This window comes from Rhincodon typus, chromosome 2 (genome assembly GCF_021869965.1).
Source record: "Rhincodon typus isolate 14 chromosome 2, sRhiTyp1.1, whole genome shotgun sequence".
Lineage (NCBI taxonomy): Eukaryota > Metazoa > Chordata > Chondrichthyes > Orectolobiformes > Rhincodontidae > Rhincodon > Rhincodon typus.
The window spans coordinates 37,074,166-37,094,449 of NC_063333.1; positions in this window are offsets into that span (position 1 = coordinate 37,074,166).

Here is a 20,284-nt window from a genome sequence, read left to right on the forward strand (position 1 = left end):
GAAGGGTCTAGACCTGAAACGTCAGCTTTCCTGCTCCTCTGATGCTGCTTGGCCTGCTGTGTTCATCCAATTATTAAAACCAGTTGGTTTAACGTAAACTCAAGTCTATATTAGTTCATTCATATTATGTATAGCTGATGTGATAGATGTGATTTAATGTGGGCTGCAAAACAATTTTTTTCCTTTTCCTTTCAACATGCGCAATCAGAAAGATAATAAAAAGGTTTTTTATATACTCTGCTGTAGGTTAAACAACTTAAGTGACATTCAGTAAAAGAACAACTCAAGGCATAAGGAAACCAAAGATTTCAAAGGAATTGTGATTTTTATTTAAAGGCTCATGAAAAGGCTGGGGGAGAAGATTTAGCAGGTTATATGACACTGTCCAGACACTGGAGGTGAAATGAGCATGTTTCATGCACAAGTATTCTGATTCTGTATATCTATCTGGAAATGACAGATTATAAAACCAGACGTAAATACTGTGTTATATCATCATGTCATCCGGGAAGCATGATTACTTTCACATTCAATGGCATTGCTATTGTTCTACACACTGGCCTCACCGTCGACCGGAAATTTAATTGGACTAGCTACATAAATAGTGTGGCCCCATGAAGAAGTCAGGGACTGGATATTGTGAGCTGAGTACCTCACCTCCTGACAACCCTAAAACTTTTCCACCAATAACAATCCTCATGCCTGCAACAATATCAGTTGGACACCATCTCAGAGAAAGGAACCCATTTGATAAGCTCTCACTCCGTCAATAACATGGCAGCAGTGTGTACCATCTACAAGACGCACTGCAGACCTCGCCAAGGCTCCATCCACATGCTAAAGGCACAGCATCTACCACTCACAATGACAAAGGCAACAGGCACATATGAATACTCACTTCCACATTTCCATTTAACCCTATCTGGACATGGAAAATTACTACTATTACCCAGTTGCTTGGTCAAAGTATAGAAATGCAGACTGCAGTAATTCAGGAAAATAGCCCACCACTAGCTTCTAATTGGTAATTAGGGATGGCAATCATACTGATCTTGCCAGTGATGCACACATCCAAAAAGGAATTTTAAAAATTCTAGCTGCACATCTAGCTGCTGCCATTTACCTTCATCCTGTCCAGCTGCAAGTTGAATTTAAATAAGATCACAAGTTTTGTTTATAACAATTTCCAGGATCTCATTTTTGAAAATAAAAAGTTTGCATTTGAACAGATTTATTTCTAAAATATCTCAGTTCTTACGTCAAGTATTTGGATATAGTATGTTTGCTCCGGGAAGTGCTAATTTGAAGACATATTCAAATTCAAGGATGTTGTCTACAACATAGTCCAGTAAATGGTTCAATAGGATTGTTGTAAGGATCTTCCCTGCAATCGTGAGAGAGATTATTACTTGGTTGTTGCCCAAACACATTTGCATCCTTTACACTTCAAGATGCTGACAATGTTGACATCTTTTGAGGTCATCTGGAACATTTTTCTGAATCTAGATACTTCTGAGGATGACTAAGTTTGTTAAGCACTGTACAATTACACATTTAAATTGCAGCTGGAATGCCATTTGAGCCAGTGATTTTAATTTCTTTGGCTAATCTGTCCAACGTTTATCAACTCCTCAATGGAAGGAACAAGAGATAAACACGCTTAGGCAACTGTTCACAGTTAGAGCTGACAATGGGACAGATAATAAGATATTTTCAGCATGACAACTCAATGTAATGTGAAAACAGCAATATCAGAATCAACATACATTGTTCACAGTCTTAACTAAAGTTTTTGACATTGTGAGCTTACTTATTCTGTGGTGTTTCCTCAGATGTCCAAACAAGTTTGCCAACATCCTATTCCTGCTGTATGATAGCATTATTGTCTGTGTTTGTGCCTCTAGCAGTATGTTGCCATTGCAGTAACTAACAGTGTTAAGTAAAACTATGTCATGGCTCCACAATTCTTCAATCTCTTCCTTGCTGCAACACTTAAGCAGACCACCAATACATAAGCAGACATGTTAGAAAGCATCAACATTAGGTTCCATCCAGAATCACAAAATCCCTACAGTGGATACAGGCCATTTGGCCCATTGAGTCCACACCGACCCTCTGAAGAGCATCCCACCTAAAGCCACATCTTACCCTTTCACTGTCACCCTGCATTTCCCATAACTAATCCACCTAGCCTCCACATCCCTGGACACTATGGGCAAATTAACATGGCCAATCTACCCAACCTGCACATCTCTAAACTGTGCTACGAAACTGGCAGAAATCCAGCAGACACAGGCAGAATGTGCAAACTCCACATACAGTCGCTCAAGGCTGGAATCAAACCCAGGTCCCTGATGCTGTGAGGCAGCAGTGCTAACCACTGACCATCCTGCCACCCCTTCAGGGGAAGGATATAACAGCAGATAATTTAGAATTACATCATACAATCAAGGAGAGTCAGCATGGCTTCAAGAAGGGGAAATCATGCTTGACATTTACCAGAATTCTTTGACAAGCAAACAAGTAAGATAGATAAAGGGGAAACAACGGATATAATAGATATAGATTTTCAGAAGGCATTTGATAAGGTTCCACATGTTAGGCTACTTAATAAGATAAGAGATCATGGTGTTAGAGGGAGCTCATTAGCATAGATAGATGATTGGCTAACTAATAGAAGACAGACAGTTAGGATAAGAAGGGCATTTTCAGGATAATAACGTATAACTAGCACAGTACCCAGGGATTAGTGCTGGGGCCTTAATTATTTACAATATGTATAAATGGTTTGGATGAGGAGAGTGAATGTACTATACCTAAATTTGTGAATGGCACAAAGCAAGTGGGCAAAAAACTTGTGGAGATAGAATATAAAACGGGAAAATGTGAGGCTTTGCACTGTGGCAGGAAGGGCAGAAGAGGTGAATATTGTTAAATGGAGAAAAGCTGCAGAAAGCTATAGCACAGAAACCAAGAAACACAAAAAGCTAGCATCTAAATTCGGCAGATGGAGTTGCATATAACTATGCTGAAACAATGAGCAACTACCACCATTCTATTACAAAGAAGTATTATTTTAAATAAATTTTGAAAATAATGCTGTGGCCAATTTAACATGGCCAATCTACCCAAACTGCACATCCTTGAACTACAGGAGGAAACTGGCAGAAATCCGTGCAGACACGGGCAGAATGTGCGAACTCCACACAGGCAGTCGCCCGAGGCTGGAATCAAACTCGGGTCCCTGGCGCTGTGAGACAGCAATGTCAACCACTGATCACTTTATCTTAGCTGTTGCATCCAATGTGGTACATCCAATGAATTGATTATGTACCATCAGACAGATTGGATCAGTTTCTCCTGTGGCAGGGTGCCATTATTAGATTTGCCCTTTGACATTGTGAGTTTTATAAAATTTGCTTGCAAAGTTCCTTAAAGAGTCGATAATATTGCATGAGAAAGATGAAGGAGATTGGGGAAGTCTGAGATCTGAGTGAATGACACAAGCAAGTGTATATCTCTTTGATCAATCAGATTGATGAATGCCATGATAAACAGTGCAAGGATTGAGCAGAAAGTATTCTTGGAAGAATGCAAGAGCTAAATATTGAATCAAGTACAAAACAAAAAATACAGAGAGAGAGAAAAAAGCATATCGAAAAATTTATTTCTTCAACAATTTTAAAATCTCAACATAATTAATACCCAAATAAATGAAACTCCATACATTTAATTGTTAATTTTCAGTGTCAAAGAGTTTTATTGGTAGGCATTAACACTTGTCACATAAATGACAGCTAAGTTAGGCTCAAAATGACATGATTCAATTCATATAGCATGTTTAATTCATATCTGCCATCCAAATTCAGCAGATTCATGCTATTCAATGTTTTTCAATATTGAGGCAGTCACTACATTTGTATTATTCTAATGGTAGACTGGCACAGTCACATCTGGATGCCCACTTGCTGAAGTCGGGCATAAATAAGTACAACCACTATTAGCCACATTTGAGAGCAAAGACAGGCCCATTACATTTCTTTCTTTGTAAGGTACCTGAACTGGCTCCACTTAATGCTACAATAATCATGGCAAATATTACCAATAGGTATCCTGACAACAAGGTACCTGTACCACTTTAAGCTACAGAGGATCAGGGTTTCTTCTAAGCATTACTGATCTCATTTTAAAAGAAAACAAGTCAGAATAAATAAAGGATGAACCTCTTTAAAAGTTATGATGAATAAATGAATATAGTTTGCCTTCCCTCTGATTTGAAATAACATGTTTTCTGACACTATTATATTTTTATGAAAAATATATTTGCAAGAAGGAGCAGTTAGGAAATTTGGAGTGAAACCAAGAATAGTGAGGACTCTTACTTGCTGGAAAAAGCATAGAAAATGTTTTCAGTTCCCCCTTTCATTTTTCACCTTAACAAGAACAAATCAGAGAGCTAAACAAATCTGAAGCAACCTCTATATCGTTTGAATGAAATATACAGTGTTGCCTCAAGTTATGCATGTTTTAGATATTGCTTTGAACTCTTGTTTTGAAAAAAGGTATGTGATCATTGTGGAGAAAGTTGACTAATAAAAACAGACAGATATTATCAAAAGAAGATTTCCCAATGCAGACATAAATCCAATACAGGTAACTACCAAACACCTAATCTTCAGTAAGTAAATTACTATCTTATATACTATTTTTTTTTCTGAAGAAGGGCCTAGGCCTGAAACGTCAGCTTTCCTGCTCCTCTGATGCTGCTTGGCCTGCTGTGTTCATCCAGCTCTACACCTTGTTATCTCAGATTCTCCAGCATCTGCAGTTCCTACTATCTCTGAAACTATTTTTTGGTGTTGGTTTTAAGTTTGCTAGTTCTGTTTTGCCACTGCCACCTTCACCATCCTTACCACCAGATTGTCCTGCTCCTCTTTGACAATGATGGTAATAGCTTCATAACTCCTGACAATGGCTGGCAATCCAATCAATTGAGAAAACTATAGACAGCAAAATAAAGGTTACAAAGAAAGTATTAAGAGGTAGAAATAAGTACATCAAAGCAAAGAACAAAAAGTCTTACAAATATATTTGGAAGCATGAAAAATTGGAATGGGGGAGATAAACCATAGGTTCAGCCGAACATAATGGAGAATAATGAAATTACATGAATGTTCAATGAGTACTTACAATTTGAATAAAAAAAGCAAAATACTAGAGGTATTGTCGCAAATTAGCACTCTCCTTTCATGCAGTATAAAAGTTGACTTTTCCCTTAAATTGATGTTCTTGCAAATTGCCTGATGAGTGCAAGGTGAAAAGTTTTGAAAAATGACTTTTTTTCAACAACACACAAGTCCTGTACTACAAGACAGTTCTAATTAGGAAAAAAATGGAGAAAATACTGGACTGAAGAGGAAAAACTCCAGTATCAGATGGTTTCCACCCCCGTGTGTTAAAAAAATAGAATATTCCATTTGTAGTGGTTCATAATCTTTTCACAATGTTTCTAGATTTAGGGATAATGCTTTTAGTGTGTAAACTTACAAGTGTTAGTTCATTATTTAAGAAGAATTAGAAGAAGAGATTTGGTCACTGCAGACCTGCTAGTTTAATGTCGGTTTTGGGGAGTTATGGAATCTACCATCAGAGACAAAATAAGTGAACATTTAGATAAGTTCAAACTGATCAAAAATATTAGAAGGAATTTTTGAAGGAGAGTTTATATCAAACTCACCATGTTGAATTATTTGAAGGGGTGGTTAGTGTGGATGATCTAAAATATCTATTGTTGTTGAATATATGTATTTCCAAAAGGCTTTTGCTAAGGTTTCAGAGGAGAGATTATCAGGAAAAATGAAATTGGAAGCAAGTAAGTGATAAGGTTTGGTAATTAGTATTTAGGTAGGAGACATAGCAGTGATGAAGGGAATTGGTGGGTTGTATCAAGTGGCTGCTAGGGGTCTGAACTGGACCTCAGTAATCCTCCATAAATGTGAAGAATGTACAACGGAATAAAAATTACACAACTAAGTTTGCAGAGTGGTGCCAAATTCAGAGAACCACAATGTTCTGTAGATACTCTGAAAATTTACAAAGTTTATTGAAAGGAAGTTACACAAAATTAAATGAAATGAGGAGAAAACACGTGAAGCCTGGTGATGATCCAATGATTAAAAAGGTCACTGGTTTTGAATGCTTCTCTTTTTTTGCTGAAGGAATGTGTGCGTTTAGATTGGAAATCGGCAGTGATGGATTGAATTGTCACAGTAATTCAGGAAGAGTTGAAGTTTCATTTAAAATAGACACAATGAATAAATGTGATAATGTGGACTACTTATCAGTTGAACTTGTGGTTGTCATAAAATTGTGCTCTCTGCGTGGTTTATTGGACAATGTAAAAGTCAGTTCTGGTCACCCTGCTATTGGAAGGATATTATGAAATTGGAAAGGGTGCAGAAAAGATTTACAAGGATGTTACTGGGATTGGAGGTTTGAGTTATAAGGAGAGACTGAATAGGCTGGACCATCTGTTTTGGTTGGATTTTCAGACAAACCCACGTAAGAGGGTTCACTTTGGATTGTAAGCATTGTATGGTAACATCTTTTACTGCAGTTGTTATAGCGTTCTTTGCTTTAATAAAGCATTGGGTATGTGCCACTATTAGAACTGCATTGGGTTATTGATATCCAGAGCAAACCCACCACACCAGGGAAATGGAATAAAAGCCTATGTTCTATAAATGAATGCAGTGGGACATACAAAGAAGTGATATAGGCAAACTAAATCAGAGGGCAAAACTGTGTTAGATAGGTTTCAATGTGAAGATTATGAAGTCATCCACTTTGGATCTAATAAAGACAAAACAGAAAGTTTTCTTGATGGTGACAGACTAAGAGTTACGGAGAAGCAAAGAAATTTGAAGGTCCAGATACACAAACCACCATAAAATTGCTAAAATGAGAAGCATATTGTCAAAACTTTTCATCTTGCACTCATCAGGGCTAATACAAGATTTCTAAATTTCAAATAATCATAACAATTAAACAGGAGCAAAGGGTACTGAAAGGACTGGTATTTTCAGACATGAAAGGAATGTGGTCTACCTAAAATTACCAGTAAGGCAATGTATCTCACATATTTTAACAACAGGTTAAGCAAGCTATTTTATACGGCTTCTATACAATGGCTACATGAGTGGTCTTTTTCACTAACAGGATATTGCTATCAGTCCAAAAAGATTGGCCTACCATATTATCTCTGAATAATTGACTAATAATATCAAACAGTATATTCCTTTGGTTGTTTGCGTTAAGTAGAATACAGACTGTGCTCAACCAGCCTGTGATTGCAGAACCCAAAACAAAATATCAACTGTTAGTTGTCATTCTGGCATTGGACAGCATTTGCTAAATAACCCTTCTGTGCTAATAGTTACATGAACAACCTATTATCATAGGAAAATAAAATAGAAGTAGATCCTTCAGCCCTTTGAGCCGGTTCCTACATTCAATGAGATCATGGCTGATCTGTGGCTTAACTCCATGTACCTGCCTTTGGTCCAAATGTCTCAATATCTTTGCTTAACAAAAAATTATCTATCTCAGATTTGAAATTAATATCTGATCTAGCTTCAAGTGCCATTTGTGGAAGAGAGTTCCAACATCTACTACCCTTGCGTAGAAGTGCTTCCTAATGTCTCTCCTGAATGGTCCGGCCATCATTCTCAAGACAATGCCCCCAAGTTTGAGAATCCCAGTGCAAACAGTTTATCCTTATGTACCTTATCTTTTTCTGTTACTATCTTGAAGACTTTGATAGATCACTCTTAAGCCTTCTAAATTCTCGAGCAAACAAGCATAATTTTTATTATCTCTTTTCATAACTTAACCCATAAAGTTCAAGCCTCACTCTTGTAAATCTATGTTGTACTCTCTCCAAGGCCAGTATAACCTTCTAAGGTGTAGTGCCCAGATCTGTTTAGCGTACTCCAACTGGAGTTTAACTAGAGTTTTCGACAGTTGCAGCAAAAACTTCTGTGTCCTCATACTCCAGTCCTCTATAGATATAAAGGCCAGCATTCCATTAGCTTTTTTGATTATTTCTACACCTGTTCATGGCATTTTAAAGATCTATGCACCTAATCACCAAATCTCTTGGGCATCCACTATATTTAACTTCACACCATCTGGAAAGTATCCTGTAATCATTCATGTTCCTAAAATGGCTCATTTACGCTTTCTATAAGTGACATACATTCATTTGCAGAGATCATCTCTCCACAAACAAAATTAATATGTTCAAACCTTACAGTTTCTTGAATTACCTGAGTGTTTGTGTACTCTGTATATCTTGATTTCTTCCTGCATAGCAAGTCCTCAACGAATCAGAGTCAATTTGCCAAGCAACCAGCACCTTTTTCTCCTGTAATATGTCATGTAATCTCTTGAAGTTTACCCTGATGAATGCTAAAATGAAAAGCTTCGGCAAAATATCTGTCTCTCCTTAGCAATGTTCAAGTTCTGTATGATCAATCATTCCAAGTTAATGGATAGGTACAAAAGTAATTTAAAAAGGAAATAGAATATGAGTCTTCATCTCAAGGGGGAAGACATTCAAAAGTCAATCGAGTTTAGCAAGTTGAGGGGTGATCAACCCCTAATTGAGACAATTAAAGTAATACAGTCTCATCAAGTTGGATACAGGAAACTATTTCCTCAGATAGGAAATTTAAAACAAAGAACCACTATCAAAAAGCTAGAGCTAAACAATTGGTATATTAAAGCAGGATGTACTATGTCATCCAAAGGATTGTGGAAATCTGGAACTCAACCCCTTGAAGGACAGTGAACTGAATTCTTTAATACCGAGATTGATGGGGTCTTGGTAATTAAGAGTGCCAGGGGATATACAGTAAATGCAGATAATTAAAGTCAAACTACAGGTCAAATCTGATCGAATTGAATGGTGGAACAGGTCAGAGGCTGAATGAGCTACCTGTATTCCCATGACAACCAAAACGACAGATCATGCTTATCTTTTCCATCATGTGTATTTCACACATTTCTCAGGAAAACACCACAGGCAAGTATTACAGTAGTACTGTGGATTATTTCAGCTAATCCTTTACTTTCATTCTGTATATTATGAAAATAATGGGCTGTTATAAATGTGGCTCCATAGATATTCATTTCAAAAGTTACCCTATTAAGATAACCTGCAGACAGTAATTGTGAAATTATTGAAATAACTGGCTGTTAATATGCGGGCAGGTATTTAAGAAATAATTGGATTGTGATAAACAATTGTCATCACCTCCCTCAGAAGATTATTATTCCTGTTTTTACTATTTGTTTCTGATTTATCTTTAAAATAAATGGCTTAATTGGCTTTAATGAAGGTTATTTTTAACTCAGTACAATTCAGTACACAAAGGATTAAATCAGGGTTATATTTGTAAAAAAAACGAGCAATCAAGTGCCAGATTTGCATTTATGAAAATGAAGTTCAAAGATAGTTGAAAGAGAACCATAGACTCAAAAGCAATTATATATTCTTTGATGAAGTCTGACAAATGATTGCATCCTTCATATTAAGTAGAAAATATATAATATACTGAAAAGAGTTTGCTATTTTAAAGTGGAATATCACTTGCTAAAGGTTTACTCTTCTGTAAATATATTAAATTTAGCCTTTGCATCATTTTGCAAATGTGAAATATTTAAAAATGATTCCAAATAAATATATTCAATGCTAAAGGAATGAATGTAGAAACAATACCAGGGGCTATGACACAAACTGACAAACGTGCAAACTTTGTTTACCAGTTATTTATAATTGAGACTCAAGACTAGAATGCTTCTCTGACAGAAGGGACATGGGCTCCAAAACTAAAGTAATGTTCACCAAAAGGTCTGCCATGGCTTATATCCTCCAAAAATGTTTGAAGCACTTTACGTGTTATAATAGTGCCACTGTTCATTCATTTGCATACAAAAGCAAAATCTGGTAGATGTTAGAAATCTAAAATAAAAACAGGAAGTGCTGGAAATACACAGCAAGTCAGGCAGAATCTATGGAGTGAAAAATAGAGCTAATGTCTCAGGTCTATCACCCTCACCTTCATTGCTTTCTTTTTCCATTCTCACGTTTGATCTGATATCTACTAAAATTCACTTTCACAAGCACATCTTCCTTACCACTGTCTCTAGCTCCAACTTATTCCATGTGCATTCCATCTGAAATTTGACCCTTCAACTTTCAGATCCACTCATGATTACAGATGCCTTCCAGACATTCAGAATTCCTCAATCTGCTGTTTGTCTCACATCCTGATCCTGTATCAAATCCCAATTCCATGCACCACCACAAGAGGATGTTAACTTTTTCTTGAGTTGCGCCAACTCATTCATCATAATCACGTCTATTTCCCTATCCAGGTTTCCATTGCACCTTTATAAACAAACAGATATTTGGTGGACATTAGATGGATTTGATAGATGATTCTATGAATCAATCTGTTACACTTATTTTTCCTCACTACAATATACAATACAACTATGGCATCAACATCAGGAACCCATATTATTTTCTATTACAATGTTCTTCTGATAAAATTCAAGTTGACAGCCAGCATATTTTAAAATATTTAAATGGAATAGTAGTAGCTAATAACATTAACTAGAAAGCATAAAAATTGTGCAACACAGAAACAGGTCATTTGGCTCACTGGCCCAAAAAAACTAACCAGCCTAATCTCATTTTCCAGCTTCTGCTCTGTAGCCTGCCAGATTGCAATTAATTATTTGGACTAAATTTATCACTACACATCTTCAGTGTAAGTTATATTTTTCATAAGTCAATGGTTATACCTTTGTTCCAGTTCTTCTGGGGATCAGATAACTAAAATAAACAAAGTAGAAGAACTTAACAAATGAGATGTCATGTCTTGTAACTTTATTTTAACAAAAATTAGAACCACTCTTAATTAAATATGAATTAACAGGTAAATCACTGTCAATATAAATTATAAATTGCTTGTGGAATAGTAGGTAAAATGAAGGTCTTCAAGAAGGTAGCAAACAGGTCAAACCACCTACATGATCATAGCTTTGATTGCACAGATCTTCAAAGCAAAAGTCCAGACTTTGATTCATGTATTTAGCTGATTCTCCACAGGCAGCAGCTTTGAATAAAAAATTTAATCAACCTATTCAATCACATCTCAGGAGCAGGTTGGATTTGAACTGTTGCCTTCTGAGCCAGAGATAGAATCGCTGCACCATAAAAAAACAGAGCAGCTTCCATATCAACAGTGTTCTGTCCATGGAATCTTTCCTGTGTGGTGTACTTTTTGTTGTCACAACCCTCTACACTCAAGCTGATATTGCTGATCACCTTCTCCCTCCTCTTTGACTATAGCTGCCATTCAACCTCTACATTTCAATTTGTTCCTATTGGTACTGCATCCAAGTCAAGGATCACCAGGCAACATGTCCATGACTCAGGGATTGCCCATTTAAAAGAGATTAAGCAATACATTTGTTTCTGTCAGAGGATGATGAGTCTTTGGTACTGTGTTCTTGAAAAAGTGGTGGAAGCAGAGTCCTTGAATATTTTAAAGGCAGATGAAAATGGATTCTTACTAAGCAAGGGTTTGAAAGGTTTTCAGGGATGAACAGGCATGTGGATTTGTGGTTACAATCAAATCAGCCTTGATTTTAAAAGTAGACATCACAGGGTGCCTGTTAAGTGATCTGCCTGAATAACAGCTCCGAGAGGTTGTGGAATAAAAAAAATGCTTTCATTAGAGAGTAAATACAGTACTTAAATAAAACATTTGTTTTCATAATTAACTAGTTGAAAGAATTTAAATAATTGAATGTTTTTTAACCAATGATAGCGATTTTGTATAGTGACATCATCAATAGACACATTACTGTATTATAGATCAACATGGTTGCTGAGATTTTTTTTTATTCATTCACAGGATATAGGCATTTCCGACTAGGCCAGCATTTATTGCCCAGGGGGTAGTTAAAAGTCAACAACATTGCTGTGGATCTGGAGTCACATGTAGGCCATACCAGGTAAAGACAGCAGATTTCCTTCCCTAAAGCACATTAGTCAACCAGATCCGTTTTTCCAACCATCAACAATTGAGTCATGATCATCATTAAACTTTTAATTCCAGACTTTCATTGGATCAAAATTTCACCAAGGCAAGATTCAAACCTAGGACTCCAGAACATGACCTGGGTCTCCAGATTAATAGTCTACTGATAGTGCCACTAGCCATCATCTTCTTCGGACATCCAGACTGGTGGTAATGAGGTGATATGACATTGAAAAGTAAGGATTAAAAGTGGTGGGTGAGGGAATATGTTGAATGAGTTGACATTATGTTGGCATAGGTATCAAAAATACCAAGGGGTTGAGTGGGTTCATGGATTAGCACAGCGGGTATGAAGACCAATGGTGTATCTAAGGGCACGGAGGGGCAAAGAGGGTTTGAAGGGGTACGTATGCATTCAGCTAAGTTGAAAGATGAGCTGGGAAATACATCAGTGAAAATTGTCAGAATAGGTTGTCAGTTTTTCAAGGTTCTATCCAAATCTTTGCCCATTTGGGATAGATGGATGAAAGATAGCTTAAAATATACATGAGGAAAGTTTGGAATGGGTGATTATGTAAAGAAAAAAGATTTCTCCCTGGGACATTTCCAATGTCACCTTGTCATTGTTGAAATAAAATCACAAAACCGTGATATTGCAGTAATTCCTGGTGGTCTGAGCAGCCTTAATCAACCAAAGATCCCTCCAGCACCCTAAAACAAGAAAACAAAGGCATTGCAGATTTAGGGATGGTGTATCATATCTATGAAAAGAAACTATTTTGTACTGCAATAGAAAACCAAAATTTCACAGTGTACCCCAGTGTGGAAATCAATGTGGGCGTTCTTCCCTTTCAGTAGTTCATAATTAAATAATAACATAATAATGGATAAAGATAAAGTATAGGGAATATCAATGAGATGCTCATGAATTTTGACATGGTGAGTACTTTTGGGCAGAGTATAGTGCTAGTGAAAACAGCTAGCCATGAAAAGAGTCAACTCAGTGTAGTGCAGATGCGTGCGTCTGATGGGACAAAGCCTAAGCTGACATTAATATTCAAAAGAAACATTCCCACATCTCCCACTACAAAATAACAATTCCTAAAAGGAATAGGCATCCACATAACCATTTAGGATAGATGGATGAAAAATAGCTTAAAATATACCTAAGGAAAGTTTGGAATGGGTGATTATGTTAAGAAAAAAAATTTCTCCCTGGGACATTTCCAATGTCGCCTTGCCATTGTTGAAATAAAATCACAAAACTGTGATATTACAGTAATTCCTGGTAGTCTAAGCAGCCTTAATCAACCATGATACGTCTCTCTAAATAATCCCTTCAAGGAAAGCATGTGAATAAAGTGGAATGATTGATTGGAGGAGAGAAGACATTTACCAAAGGAGACAGCATATGGGCTCACAGGTTACCATCTGGATTATAGAGGCCTGGGATAAAATAAGAATGGAGATTGTCATCAAATCTCTAAAGAAAAGATAGATATCCAAAGAATTTGATGGCACAGAAGATGACTATAGGCTGATGATGATGTGAATGCAGATGATACATCTGATGATACCGTTCAAGAAGACTGGACCAAGTTAATTGCTTCAGAAGACAAAAAGGAAGGTGATTTTTATGCATTTTAATACATATTCAGTGCATTTTCAGCTAAATATTATCAATATTTTTCACTATACTATGAGAAAACTAAGATAAATTGTATGAAATTATATATTTCAGAAAATGGACTCACCATATAAATACAATGGCTACAAAAGCAGGCCAGAGACTAGGAATCCTGCAGTGAGTAACTCACCTGCTGACTCCCCAGAGCCTGTCAATGATCCATTAGGCACAAGTCAGAAGTGTTATAGAATACCCCCCTCTTGCCTGGACAAGTGCAACTTGAACAACGTCCAAGAAGCTTGACATCATCCAGGACAAAGCAGCTTGCTTGATAAAAACTGGAAGAACCATGGATACTGAAAATCAGAACCAGAGACAGAAATTGCTTGAAAAGCTCAGCATGCCCGGCAGCATCTGTGGAGAGAAATTTGAGTTAACATTTTGGGTCCAGTGATCCTTCATCAAAACTGCCAATCAAGCCCACAAACATCCACTTCCTCCACCACCAATGATCAATTGCAGCAGTGTATACTATCTCCAAGATGCACTGCAGAAATTCACCAAAGATCCTTGGGCATTACCTTCCAAACCTACAACCATGATCACCTAGAAGGACAAGGGCAAAATTACATAGAAATACTACAACCTGTACATTCCTTTTCAAGGCACCCACCCTCCTGACTTGGAAATATATCGCCGTTTCTTCACTGTCGCTGAGTCAAAATCCTGGAATTCCCTCATTAATGGGTATTTTGGGTTAATCTACAGGGTGTGGATTGCAACTCACCATAACCTTCTGAAGGGTAGCTAGGGACAGTCAATAAATGCTGGCCAAGCCAGTGACATCCATATCCCACGAGTGAATAGAAAAAAACATATAGGGTTTTTGTTTTTGATAAATTTAATCAATTTAATGAATTTAGTGTACAGAAATGAATGTATACCTATAAGGAGTTATTACTTATCTGTGGATAAAAATTCATGATAAAAATATTTTCAGTTTTTTTTGCATTACATTTGGGCAGAGTTAGCAGGAATAGTCTGCAACATGGCAGTTGTAATAGCAAGGCAATGGGAGTGGGTGAATTACAACCTCTGCTAAAATATTGCTTATGCAAAAGCCAACCCCTGATTTTTTGACAAAAAATCTAACTTCTAAACTTGTCTTTTACACAAAGTATACACAATCATAGAAGTTGCATTTGAGGTCTTTTCAGTTTTGTTTTTAAATAATCACTCAACCTCAAAGGAAATAAAATCTTGCCCAGTGAAATATCGATGAGCTTGCTTTTGCATCATTCAACAAACTACATTTAAGGCATTTTATGCAAAGACAGTTCATAAAGCATCAGAAAAGATCTTGTGATCTTGTTGATTGTCATAATTTTGAACTTCAGCTGTCTTGGTGTCCACACCAGTTATCTTGCAACATTTGAAAGTAGGACTCCATTTTGTTGTATGGTTCAGTACACTTCACTTTCCTGTCAAGAAGCATCACGTTGTCAGCCACTTAGTAAGTTTCTTTTTCTTCTTGTACCAGAGCATTATATTTCTGCTTTATTACCTTCAAACCAGTTTTGATGTTTTCATTTATTGAAACATTTGATTTTAACTGCCAAAGAATAAATGCAGCTACTGAAGACAGAGCAATATTTGTTGGCATCATTTAGGAAAGTTTCTGCTGTTTCAAGGCTGCTTTTCAGGTTTTTTTTGTCAAGGTTTTATTTTACAGATTTTAGTATGTTTCATATGTCATGTAAGAAAGTAAACTGGAACTAAATAAATGGAGAACAAAAACAAAGTTGCTGGAAAAGCTCAGCAGGGCTGGCAGCATCTGTGAAGGAAAAAGCAGAGTTAACGTTTTGGGTCCGGTGACCTTTCCTCAGAATAAATAAATGGAGCTCAAGAGTTATAAATGGAACATTTGAAAACAGTAGTCAGTATTTGTAAGAAGATTTCTGAAATTTCCATTCAAATTGATGAAGGGAACACACTCAAAATATGATTTGGATGGTTGACAAAAAGTGACAATAAACGCTGTTTGACACTTAGTTACTAATAAGTACCACAAACTTTAGGATTGAAACCATCACTGTTTATAAAAGCAATCTAGAGGACGGAACAGTGTCCAAAATGTGTACATTTGTTGATGATAGTAAATTGAAAGTGCTAGTGACAAACCATGATTGATGTGCATAAGTACAAAGTTATCTTGACAAGTTTGACTATTGACCAGAGAAATGGCAACTGCAGTTCAAGACATGGAAATTTACATCTTTGAAATTTAGAAGAATGAAGGCCGATTTGGAATATGTGCTAAATGGAAGTGGCACCTTAGGTTTACAAGCAGAAGACAAAGCATGGAATTTTAATGGACCATGCCAATAAGATGATCAGTGCAGAAGATCAGATCTTAGGCTGCTGAAAAAGCAAATAGGATTTTATGATGCACAGCAATAAAAATAATGAATAAGTTCTGAGAGGTCACTATAAAACTGTACTTTGCATTGTATTTGGAGAACTACATGCAGTCTTATTCTGTCTAAACAGAAAAGGATATTCAGTTACTGGATGGAGCACAGGTTGACATAAGCAGAGGCACTGGATACCTTGGTAGAATCTTATAGTGGCCTGACTGATTTAACTGTGGTGAGACATTCCAGGATCGCACAAGACATCCAGCAAGGCCAACCTCAACGTTGGGAACAACTCGCTGCATCTTTTAACTAAGTTCTGTGTGTCGAGGTGAGATTCTCATGAGGGAATGGTCAGTTGCCTAGTAAGGGGAATTATTGCTTCTTAATGACTGCACATTTCACCTCATTAGTATGCAGCTTCCTATCTTATCACCTGTTGTGAAAAAACTAGATGCCAAGAATTCTCAATATGGAAGTCAGTGTGAGTACCTGCGACATCAGCTCACATTGTTGGCCAGGGGCACCAATATCTCAGGACATGCTCCATGGACACACACACCCAATGTCCATGGACATTGGCATCTAACATATGTCAGCTCTAAGAGCAATCAAAGCACACCTCAAATCCAGTAGGTTTCTTCACTTCAAACTTGTACCTCGGAATCAAATGTCAACTATCAGTATGCTGCTGCAGCAAGGACACATGCTCAGGAACATGGCCAAGCTCATTGACTGGGCCAGATTGCATCTCTGGGCTGTTAGCTTGCTGTCATAGCACTCACTCACTTTGAGCTTCCCTGAGGCCACAACATCTCAATATTGCCTTACCTTTGAGAGGTTTACCCTTCAGTCAAAGATAGCAGGCTCATGGTACTGGTGTATTGCCATGCTATTTAGTGCAGATACACAGCCAGGAAGATTGCCATGGTTGTCGGCAGTCCTCAGTCAAGGCAAGGAGGATAGCCTTCAGTCAGCAAGTCCCAGCAAAGAAAGTCAAGGATAGGCATTGATAGGGCAGTCCAGGATTTGGACACGGTCAATCAGCTGCTTGGGTGATCAGAATCAGGATCCTCTCTTCATTACGGATGCGGAGCCAAACATCCAGCAGCATACCACCCATCCTGGCTCTTCGTGCATTACTGTGGACTTTTCCTACCCCTTGGAAGAGAGGGAGGCAGGTATTAAAGGAGATGAAAATAGGTAAGTGCTGTTACTGCTGACACAAATGGGGGAAGGTGTCCAAAGCGAATGAGTACACAGGGCAGACATCCTGCAGATTTAGTTCTCTCAGGGTTTGGGAGAGTGGCAGCGTGCAAAGTTAGATGTTGCAGGAAATAGTGGAAATGGTCAAGCATGAGACAGCACTATTCACTTTGGCAGATCAGTTCCATTCTCAGTGGGAGACATTTCTTTAAGAAAAAATTTAGCAAGTTAACATAAAGTGCCCCTGTAACTTTGGTCAAAATCCTACCACCAAAAGAAGAAACAAGGAGGGACTACATCAAAATATCATTGAAGGGGCAATAATGTTGGTCAACCCACAGCAGGAGGAATGCAGCGGTTCAAGAAGGCACCTTCTCAAGGGCAACTAGGGATCGGCAAGAAATGCTGGCCAGCCAGCGACACCCACATCCCAAAAATGTATAGGAAAAAAAATGCGCCTCAGTCCCAATGGTGCTCATCTATCCTGAAAGGTTCAAAGGTTAAAAATAAAGGTTTGAATTTTCCCATCACCAGATTAACTAATTAAAACAACTAAACAGTAACAATTAGGAAGACCTGCTCACTAGGGACAGTGCAACAGTGACAATAATGAAAGAGGTGGGGAAATAAGGGAGAGACTATATAAAAATCAAATTGGAAATGGAGATAAGGCACTCCCCCTCCAGCATTGGCCATCTGTCTCTGGAAACCTCAAAAGGTGTTGACGGACATCTGTGTGCTTCCTCTTTAAGAGCACATGGACACAAATGTAACAGTGAAAGAGGGGCATGCAATTGCAGGGAAACAGGTCTTTTCTCAGTCTCCACCAACGTAACCAATCAATTGATTAAACAAATGACAATGAACAAGCACTGCTGGCTAGAGGCAGTGCAACAACAACTCAAATGGAAGGTAGGGCAAGAGGGAGAGAATTAAAGCAAAATGGAGATTGAGAGGAAATAATGCATTTCAACCCCCGCCACAACCATCTCTCTCTGAATACTTTGAGATTGTTGGTAAATGCTCCATGCTCCCTCTCCAAGGACACCAGGGTATGAATGCAGTTTTAGAAGGCAGGTGGGCAGTCGTGGGGAAACAGGTTCTTTTTGTTTTCTTTTCTAGGCCACCATCAAATCATCCATGCCTCTTGTTAAATGAATAACTTACCAGCATTGGAAACTGATTCTTGAAATTTTTCTCAAACTGCTCAGAGATATTACTGGGGGCCTCCTGTGGTGTAGTGATAGTATCCCTACCCCTGGACTGGGAGGCCAAGATTCAAGTCCCACCTGCTTCAGATGTGTGTAATAACATCTCTGAATAGGATGATTAGAAAAATAGATTCAGAGATATTATTATACAGGTGGGACTTGAACCAACACCTTCTGTTCCAGAGGTACAGACACTACCACAGCACCACTAGGGCCCCCTGTAACATACCCGGAGCATGCTCATATCCACACTCCAGAAACTCAGCATTTGTAGCAGTAGCATCACTGTCCCTGATTCCTCACAATGTCTGCACCTTCTTCTTCAGTTCAACACTGAAGTTCCTCAAGCTATTGAAACTTACTTGTGACGTTCTCCACAAACTCCCAATGCTGCAGTATGGTGCACCACCTGTACTACATTCTCTCTATAGCCTTGTTTTATACATTTAATTATTTAGAATTTATGAGTTTAATCAACTTTGCTTGTTTTTTTAACCCCTCTTTACTAATTACTTGAGCTAGTTCAAATTAAATATTTACTTGGAATTTAGCCCCTACCACCACGTTTCCTTGTGTTGTGGCCTTGCTTTGTAACTTCTTTCCATCCTGAAGAGTTTCTCCTCTCTGTAAATTGTTGCTGCTCACAATTCCTGCTGTTTCTAATCTGAGTCAATCTGACTGGGCAGAGCAGGCTTGGTATAAACTCTGTTTTGTTGCCCTTCAATCACAGTCTTGTCATTTAGTTGGAAACTTTGACCAGCAGAAGGCCCCAGTTAATATGACACTGGAGCAAGAATAGGAAAATTATTTCACTCCATTTCTATTAGCTGTGCTACTTCACTTATAGATTTTCAATTTGGTCATATACGCAGTATACAGAACCACAACTAAAATGGCTATAACATTGATATTCTGCATTAAAATCTGTGGGAATTAACTATGAACTATATCATTTTGAATTCAGGATAAAAACAAAAGTCTTCTATTTAAAGCCATGGAAGCTCTTGTTACTAATTAGCAAGTACTGCAACTTGAAATTATTGTTATGAGTTAGCACAGTGATACATACTGTGCACCAAATGTTAGTGCGCCAAGTTACTTCCCTGAAGAGGATTTGGATTAAGTTCAATAAGATTACTGTAAAAGTAACATAGAACAATGTGACCTTCTAATAAATTTTGAAGAGCTACCATCGCCATTAGATCTCCTTTACAACATTACACATCAATAAAATATACTGTAGATTGTAACATTATTTGCATTGATTTCAAAATTGGAATTGTGCCCTATACATTTAATGATAACTGATAAAATGATAAATAGTTTAAAGTAGTATCATTGTTAATTTGAATCTTGTGTTTTTTGGAATATTTTATAACTTTGTTTTGCCTCATTACTGAAACATCCAAATGCCTGCTTTACATCTAAGTAATAAGCACTAAAACACTGAAATTATGTCAAAATCATACAGATATGTTTTGCACAATGGCCCATCACCATTTTGATTTGCCAGGAAACTGAATTTTTGCCTCTTCCCCAACTCAACTTCCCCACCCACCCTCTAAGAGTTCCAGGTAGACACAAAATGTTGGGCCATACATTTCAGCATTGAGTCACTTGGCAAAATGTTCCTCCATTGCAGTTCAAACAGTAACCTCATGACTTCTGCATTTAACTATGCAATATGTGGTTGGGGGAATGTTCTGTCTA